Source organism: Oratosquilla oratoria, chromosome 2 (genome assembly GCF_046742065.1).
Source record: "Oratosquilla oratoria isolate Oo_2021 chromosome 2, ASM4674206v1, whole genome shotgun sequence".
In the NCBI taxonomy this organism is placed as follows: domain Eukaryota; kingdom Metazoa; phylum Arthropoda; class Malacostraca; order Stomatopoda; family Squillidae; genus Oratosquilla; species Oratosquilla oratoria.
In genome coordinates, this window is record NC_134778.1 from 38,933,562 (window position 1) to 38,943,786 (window position 10,225).

Here is a 10,225-nt window from a genome sequence, read left to right on the forward strand (position 1 = left end):
CCTCAGAGGGTAATAATTGTCACCGTCGGCGTTATCAGTAGACACAAACACCACAATCAACAGCTACAACCCCGATCCCACTAAAAGATATAGCATTCCCTAGCTTATCAAGCACTGTTAGCCATCAGTTTGACCCATTCCAAGATGAAGTGGACCTTGAACTGGGCTAACCAAGATTCTTGTTCCGAGAATCTACCAACAACGAATCGATGACAAAGAAATATCCAATGAGAGTATATTATGAGCCTGAAGACCAATGCAGACTCTCCGTGATATGTACACCACAAGGAGATGTGCGAAGAATAAAACTAGAATCAAGAACCCAATATGGCAAAGTCAAAGCCCTAACGATACTGGCAGGTGTCTCAATTCAATTAATACCACAATGAACATTTAACACCAGTGTGGGAGTGGTTCGTATCCCACCTCTACGTTACCACATAGAAGAAATCAATTGTTGCCTCGAGTTTCGTTTAGTGGCAAAGGCAACGGTTCTCATAACCTCCTACATATTTCTCTGGGAAGAGACTTTGAACTAATCTGTTTTATATCAGTGTGGGAATGTTTTTGTGTCACCAGCTGAAAGTGGTAGGGAGAGGAGAATAGTTGGCAGCCCCTCAGAATCGGTTTCCCAAGAAGAAAGGTTGCACCACTTCCCTGGATCGTTATTTTCATATTTTTCATTTCGATCGTTATTCTTCGTAGCTCCACATTATCCATCTTCGAGTATTCCTTAAATTCTCTATCAGCACAATTCTGAATATCTGAGAGAAAGATTAGAGGGATGAGGGAGAACGTGAGTGTGAGTTTACGGTCCTTCATCATCGCCGTGCAGTGGATACGATTTTCTACGAAGGCCAATGGACTGGACAACGGGCATCTGTTGTAATCCTGCATTCATCATTGTAAACACATTTTGAACTATGACTGGGGACCACAATACAGACGCTCCTCAACTTACGTTTTAGTTACGTTCCGAACGGCCGAACGAGTTGAAAATGAACGTAAGTTGTTACTGTACTATACATCCGTAAATTCTATTACCGTATCTTATAAAACACCCCTAAATAATTAATTATACACATAACATTGTAAAATAACATTAATTTCAAATAAATTATATTCAAGCAACATAAATTGAGATGGTGGAGGAGGAGGAGGCAAGGCACGTTCAGTCTGTCGTTTGTGACATGTAAACAATGGACGCAGCGTCATGCGTAAGTATCGTTTGAACTACGGAGAGTGCGCTAAACTAAGAAATTCACAAAAAAAAAAATACAATTTTTTTTTACAGTCAGTTCAAACGTAAAATCGAAAAAACGTAAAACGAATGAACGTAAGTAGAGGAGCGTCTGTACCTGTTGTTGTGGAGAGATCTCGATGGTGAGATGGAGGAAGGTGGGTGCTTCTACCGTCACATGGGCACGTGGATGGAACCACGTGGGAAGCAGTTTGGCAGGCAAGGTATTGGGTATGAGTCACGGTAGCACCAGAACACCCATATCCAAGCTGGGCCAATCCAGATTGTTGTCCTTGTGATTCACCACGCTCTTGGGTCACGTTTTGGATTCATGAACTGCAACTCACGGATGAGAGCTCAGTGCTCATATGACCTGATCAATGGGTAATGCTGTGACCTTATGCACATACAGACGCACACACACACACACACACACACACACACACACACACACACACACACACACACACACACACACACACACACACACACAAGGACATAAGAATGAAGGAGACTGCAAGAGACCATAAGGCCTACACTAGGCAGTTCCATGTCCATTATAACTTTGTCATCCCATCCATAAAGTTGTCTAATCTTTTCTTAAAATAACCGATATTTTCAGCGCTTACTACATGGTTACTAAGTCTCAGTTGACCACCATATTGGTAAAACAGTTATTGCCTATTTCCTTCTTAAATCTAAAATTGTCCAATTCAAACCAATTACCGCGCGCGCGCACCCATCCACCCACACACACACACACACACACACACACACACACACACACACACACACACACACACGCACACATACACGCACACACACACGCCCGGGGCTGAAATAATATATCAGTATCGCAGCGCTGAGGGGTGTTACTCCAACTCTCGTGGGCGGGGAGTTGGGTGTGTGTGTGTGTGCAAGGTCATAGCATTACCCATAGATCGGACCTACGAGCTCTGAGCTCTTCCAGGAGGGAAATAGCTGTCGATCACGAGTCCAACACGTGATCCAAAGACCAAGTGAATACACACACACACACACACACACACGACTTGTGGCGCAGTGGTAGAGTTCCCGGCCGCCACTACGGCGGTCTGGATTTGAATCCCGTCCATGGCTGAAATAATTTCAGTATCGCTGCACTGCGAGTCGTTACTCCAACTCTCGTGGGCGGGGAGTTGTGTGTGTGTAAGGTCACAGCATTACCCATAGATCGGTCTTATACAAGCTCTGAGCTCTCTTCCGGGAGGGAAATAGCTGTCGATCACGAGTCCAACGCGTGATCCAAGACAATGGTGAATCACACACACACACACACACACACACACACACACACACACACACACACACACACACACACACACACACACACACACACACACACACATACACAACTCCTTATCCACCAGAGCTGGGATGTCGGTTTACATTACTGTGATGCTCTTCGGCCCCTCGGCGAGGACCGAACTCGGATAGATGAATTAACGTGGTATCACTAACCATAATAATCTGTTGACTTTAACATGAAAGATTTTCTTCACCATTGTTGCTAAGCAATTGGGATGTCATTTGATTACAATTTTTCATCATCTGTTCATTTCTTTTCCTTGCTAATAGGTCCATTTCGTTATGGTTGTCACTTGAACGATCGATGTAGTTTTCTTATCCTCAAATAATTCTCCGTCAGGTGGAGAGACTATAATTAGATTATAATCAGAATACGATTCGTTGGTTCATAAAAAAATCTACAGCTATTGTGCTAGACAAAATGACACTTCCGTCATATGTTTTGTATGCTATTATGTACCGATTAATACGACTTGCATTTTAAACTGTTTGAATGCTATTAGTGCCGGTAGCAGAAGCGGATTCACCTTGTACTCACCAACCGGACCGACCTGACGTTTGCCCTCTTGTTCACTTCTTCAAAACCGTTCCGCTCGATAAGATTACTCTTCTGGGTCACCCTATATTTATCCAGTGTTCGGCGTATCGATACAAACGCATCAGCTCATCAAACCCCGAGTAATCCCTCTAATACGGAGACACGCTATACTCTTTTCTCGGTACGGCTTTCCGCACTTGGGAAGTGGTCCTTGGATTAAAGCGCTTTTATATAGACACCTGCTACGAATATGTCCATGTATCGTATTGTATTCAAGGCGTATGTATATATAATATATATATACAGTGCTCGACAAGGATGTAGCGAGAATGAGTGATGAGGAATGTTGAGGACTGTTTTTGCTGAAATGCACAATTTTATAAAAAAGAAAATTAGCATATGGTTGCATTATTTTACCTATTTTCTTTAAAATGTGTGGTTTCCATGAAATTTGATCAAAGAAAAGTTACGTTTTTATCCTCTACAAAATTACCAACCACATACCGTCCGACTCACTAATTGCCGACCTCAACCAAACAATGACGGTTTTTGCTCAAATGCACAATTTTATATAAAAAATTAGCATATGGTTGCATTATTTGACCTATTTTCTTTAAAATGTGTGATTTCCATGTAATTTGATCAAAGAAAAGTTACGTTTTTATCCTCTGCAAAATTACCGACCACAGCTACGATTCGTCCAGCCCGCCATCTATGATCACTGGTGGTATGGATCAAACTACACTCTATTAAGTTTCTTACTATTGTGTTATTAGTGTAATAGATTGCATATAGTTAAATTATTTCGACTATTTTCTTTAAAATGTGTGATTTTCATGTAATTTGACCAATCGTGCATTTCAGCAAAAACCGTCGGACGGTATTCATAGCTGTGGTCGGCAATTTTGCAGAGGATAAAAACGTAACTTCTCTTTGATCAAATTGCATGGAAATCACACATTTTAAAGAAGATAGGTCAAATAATGCAACCATATGCTAATTTTTTGTATACAATCGTGCATTTTAGCAGAAACCGTTCTTGTTTGAGTTTGGTCGGCTATTAATGAGTCGGACGATATTCGTAGCTGTGGTCGGTAAGTTTGCAGAGGATAAAAACGTAACTTCTTTTTTTATCAAATTACATGAAAATCACACATTTTAAAGAAAATAGGTCAAATAATGCAATCATATGCTATTTTTTTATATAAAATCGTGCATTTCAGCAAAAACCGTCCTTGTTCGAGTTTGGTCGGCTATGAGTGAGTCGGACGGTATTCATAGCTGTTGTCGGTAATTTTGCAGAGGATAAAAACGTAACTTCTCTTTGATCAAATTGCATGGAAATCACACATTTTAAAGAAAATAGGTCAAATAATGCAACCATATGCTAATTTTTTATATAAAATCGTGCATTTCAGCAAAACCCTTTCTTGTTCGAGTTTGGTCGACTATGAGCGAGTCGGTCGGCAATTTTGCAGAGGATAAAAACGTAACTTCTCTTTGATCAAATTGCATGAAAATCACACATTTTAAAGAAAATAGGTCAAATAATGCAACCATATGCTAATTTTTTATATAAAATTGTGCATTTTAGCAAAAACCGGACGGTATTCATAGCTGTTGTCGGTAATTTTGCAGAGGATAAAAACGTAACTTTTCTTTGATCAAATTACATGGAAATCACACATTTTAAAGAAAATAGGTCAAATAATGCAACCATATGCTAATTTTTTATATTAGATTGTGTATTTGAGCAAAAACCGTCATTGTTTGGTTGAGGTCGGCAATTAGTGAGTCGGACGGTATGTGGTTGGTAATTTTGTAGAGGATAAAAACGTAACTTCTCTTTGATCAAATTACATGGAAATCACACATTTTAAAGAAAATAGGTCAAATAATGCAACCATATGCTAATTTTTTATATAAAATTGTGCATTTCAGCAAAAACAGTCCTCAACACTCCTCATCACTCATTCTCGCTAACCGTTCGTACATCCTTGTCGAGCACTGTATATATATATATATATATATATATATATATATATATATATGTGTATATATATACATATATATATTTATATATATATATATATATATATATATATATATATATATATATATATATGCACAACACTGAATGGGTTCTAGTGATTAGAGATACATTTTGACAACCACTCACTCACTCCGGTGGTGGTCGGGCCACTTGCTGACCCCTCACCGCTAGCACCAAATGCCTCCAGACTCTACGGTCCTGTGCCACTGTCATCCAATCATGGACATCTGCTCCAGCCCTTTCCAGGTCCTCCCTCACGTTGTCCATCCATCTTCTGTGTGGTCTTCCTGGGAAACGTCTTCCTCCTACCATCCCATCCATCATCACTCTCATTGGTATTCTTTCTTGTTCCATTCTTGCAATGTGGCCGGCATACTGCAGTCGCCTTGACTTTATGATATTCATGATATTTATTTGGCCTGATGTTTCCCTTAGCTCTTCATTATGCCGCCTTCTCCATTCTTGGTCTAGTTCGTCGAATACTGGGCCCAAAATTTTCCTTAGTACACTGTTCTCAAATACAAAAAGACTTTTTTCCATTTTCTTAGTCAGGCTCCAGGCTTCGCATCCATATAATAGAATGGGTTTTATTATTGTATCATATATTCTTAATTTGGTCTTTGTTGATATGCTCCTTCTTCCCAGTGTATTTTGGAGGCTGTAATAACATCGGTTGGCTGAAGCAATTCTTGATTTTATTTCAGTGTCCATCAGGTTTTCGTCTGTTACGATTGATCCAAGATACTTAAAGTTTCTGCATACTTCATATCTCACACCATTGATGTTATTGTTTTTGGTTAGATGCATTAACTCTGTCTTCTTAGTATTCACCAGCAGTCCTACTCTGTTCGCAGTCTCTTGGAAATCTCCAAACATGTCTTTTATTCCATCTATGGTCCCATCTATTAAGTCGACGTCGTCGGCATACGCCAACATATTCACTCTCCCAGACTCGAACTCTACTCCAACATTATCCCTCTCCACTGCTCTTACTACTCTTTCTAGTAGTAGGTTGAACAGTAGTGGGGATAGAACGCACCCTTGTCTCAAACCACTCTTTATTTCAATTTTTTTGTCTTCTTGTTGCCAACCCTCACCTGTGACTCTGTGCCATCATACGTTGCCTTCACTAAGTTTAAAAATTTTGATTGGTACTCCAAATTCTCTGAGGATTTTCCACATGGATGACCTGTGTACACTGTCATATGCTTGTTTGAAGTCTACAAACATATGCCAGTGATTTATATTAAACTCCCAGCTCTTCTCCAATATCTGTCTGATCGTAAACAGGTGGTCTGTTGTTGATCTCCCCCTTCTAAAGCCACATTGATATTTGCCTAATATTTCATTTGCCTAGGGGGGGTCTCCTATGAAATATTTTTGAAAAAAAATTGTATACACAGGATAGGAGTGTGATGCCTCTGTAATTTCCACATACCATTTTGTCTCCTTTCTTCAGTATTGGTATAATAATTCCTTTATTCCAATTTCTGGGTACCTTTTCCTCTCCATATTCTTAAAATAAGTCGGTATATTTTATTCTTCAGGTACTCAACCACAATACACTTTAATTCTAAGCCATCAACATCGGGAGACCCAATGGGGCCACATGCAGAAATTGAAATGTGGTATTGCCGAGGACTCGAACTCAGCGATCACATGACAAGTGCCGTAGTAACTAACCAACTACGCTATCAAGAGAGATATATGGCTTAGAATTAAAGTGCATTGTGGTTGTTAAAATGTATATATATATATATATATATATATATATATATATATATATACATACTACAAAGTAATGTAACACATTCGTAAAATTCAACATAGACCCACTGTGTTGGACAAGAAGAAATGAAGTAGACGATATCCATATATTTCGATCACAGACTGTGATCCTCTTCAGTGGAATACAGAGTATTGAGGAAAATACATGTCTAATATACAGAGAAAGAGAAGAAACATGGACAGGGCTCAAGTGGTGTCTATTGCTTTGCGCAGCAAGTCACCCACCTTCACCAAGGATGGTAATAGTTTATTGACTGTCCAGGTAGTAATACAGTCTGGTGACCATTGTCCACTTGAGATATTGAAATTAGGAAATTGTTTAATCAAAGAAGATTCTGTTATTTTCCTTTTGAAACTACACTTGAAAATAATTTTTGTCTTATTCCAGTCCATACAGAGACGAACAACAAAATTCCGCTGTTTTCCAACACATAGACAAAGAAGGCCACTGTATGGACTGGAATAAGGCAAAAATGATTTTCAACTCCAAATGTAGTTTCAAAAGGAGAAAGAAACTGAATAAGGTGGAAGTATTCGGCAGTGACACAGACACTTCGCCTGAATCCAACGAATTCTGACAGACTCCGGCATTCTCTAAAAGTCCCCAACAGACTATGGTAGGTTCTTAGACAGACTAACAGACTTCGGCAAACCCCAACATACTCTTAGACTCTGACAGACGCTCTTAAAAAAAAAAAAAAGACTTCGACAGAAGAATTCTGAGGTTTCTCGGAGGTATATAGATATCGATTATACAAATTCATTAACTTAGTTCACTGACATAAAAATTACCCCGCTGCCGGGGTCTTGGCTTAAAAAAAGCGAGATTCGGAAACGGGAAACTATCACAAATCACAAAACGTTGTGTTTTATTACATTTTCTATTTCTTATTTTTATTTATTTATTATCATTTTTTTTTTTACCAGGAAGCTTCTGATTGTGTTTTCTGATCCTGACAATCGAGGGACCACAAAAGGAAATTGAACCCATATTGCTTATTTTTTTCCAACCCTGTTCGCACAAGGTGGAAGTTCTGTGACCCTCTCTCTGACAGCAGACACAGTGCATAACTCCTGCCGCGTATCGGTTTGGTTGGCACTTATCCTTAGCTTGGCTGTCGCCGCCAGGGGGTTTTATTCAGCTGAAGGGAACCCACCCCACAATAAAAGGACTCGAAATGAAAACATCCCAAGTCTAGTTTCCCTCCCTGAGCCTTAAAAGAATCCTCTTTTTGCGTTTTATTTCTTATTAGGATTTGTATGCATATATATATATATATATATATATATATACATATATATATATATATATATATATATATATATATATATATATATATATATATATATGTATTCCTTTTGTGGCGCCGAATTTCTTCAGGGAAAGATTTCTTGGCGCCGATTTTTGTTTTCCTGTTATGGGTTGAACTTCATTTCGACCCTCGGTATCAGTTCGTCGAGCCGAGCCAACGAAACCTTCCTCGAAGAACAGGAACTCTGAGTCTTGTCTCAGCCCAATATAAACGAATGATCTGAAGTCCTGGAGGTCCGTAGCCGTGAAAACTCGAATCCCTGGAGGTCCATAGCCGTGAAAATCCTTTTGCGACTGCAGAAGAGCCTTCCTCTTCAGCACTTTGAAGACAAGACACGACGAACTGACACTCGGTGCCGGGGGCGAAGGCCTCCTCCGACGTGTCCCTGGTCTTTGCGTCGTCCTCCTCGGCCCGAAGGTGACCTAGGATTCTTCGGCAAGGGATACTCCCGGTGCGGGCAGAGGGACGACCCAGATCAACTCCCTGTCATGCTTGCGTAGTTACCAAAGTGATCATGACAGACAGAATAATGACTACAATCATAGAGTCCCGTCTCTGCGTTGTGCTCTGTGTGTGTTTGTGCGTGCGTGTGTGTGTGTGTGTGTGTGTGTGTGTGTTAATTGCACCCATGAACTAATAAAGCAGTATATTTATGTAACAAGTATACACATACGCATGCATTTACATGGGAGCATGTATATGCAAGTGTACACATGTGTATAAAAACATTTGTATTTATTGTATGTATACAAATATACATGTGTGAGTGAGTTTGTGTATCTTATTGTAACGTACAGAATAATAACCACGCTCATTAAGTCCCGTCACTATGTGTGTGTATCAGATATGTTCTCGATGCATTTTGCCGTTCCCAAGACTTCCCTGGCGTCAACATCACAGAGTATCTTATCAGAGTAGAGTAAAGTCTTCATTGTTTATATTGGTCCTCGTAAGAGGCAAGTGTGTAGATAAGATTAAGATGCTTCTTTATCTTTGGAGATTTATTCTTTTTCGGTGATTCTATTTTTCGAAATTGTTATCTTCTCTAGGTTAAGTTTTTTTTTTTTTTTTTATTTTTTTTTGGGGTGGGTGGGTGTCTGGGGAGTTCCTGTATACACGAGTGAGTCGTGGCACGTAATGATTCGAACTCCGACGGCTTCCGTACTGCGACTTGCCCTGCCCTGGGTAGATGTGACGACTTCGGTAGGGTGCATCCTATCAGTTTTTATCATTATTATTAGTATAATTGTCATTCTCATTCTTCTCATTATTATTATCATTGCTATTATTATTATATTAATATTTTTTTATTATTATTACTATTATTATTATTTCCCTTATGATTTTTGTTGTCGATATTAATGGTATCATGGTTATTGTTTTTATTGTAAACATGATTTTAGTAATATTGTTATTACTGTAGTTATTATAATTAGAATTATTATAATTTTGTTATTGTTATTATTTTTGTTTATTTCTCTGTAGTTAGAAGTTGTTGTTGTTTTCTTTCTCTTTTTCTTTCATTCCCGTTTCATGGACTGTTTGCCAGTGCGAAATTCCAGCGACGTGGGGGAGCACTGTACAGGAGCAGTCCCCTCCATCAGAGTTTCGGCTACCCTCCCAAGGCTGTTGCAATGGGTTCTTCCCTCTTTTTATAGACCAATTTCTACTCCATAGCGTTTTGGCGTAAACCTCTCCCCCAATCCGTCCTCTCACACTGCCATAATCACCATCAACACTACTACTACTACTACTACTACTACTACTACTACTACTACTACTACTACTACTACTACTACTACTACTACTACTACTACTACTACTACTACTACTACTACTACTACTACTACTACTACTACTACTACTACTACTACTACTACTACTACTATTAACACCACCACCAAAACAACTACCACAAACAGTGCCACCACCACCACGATCTCTCC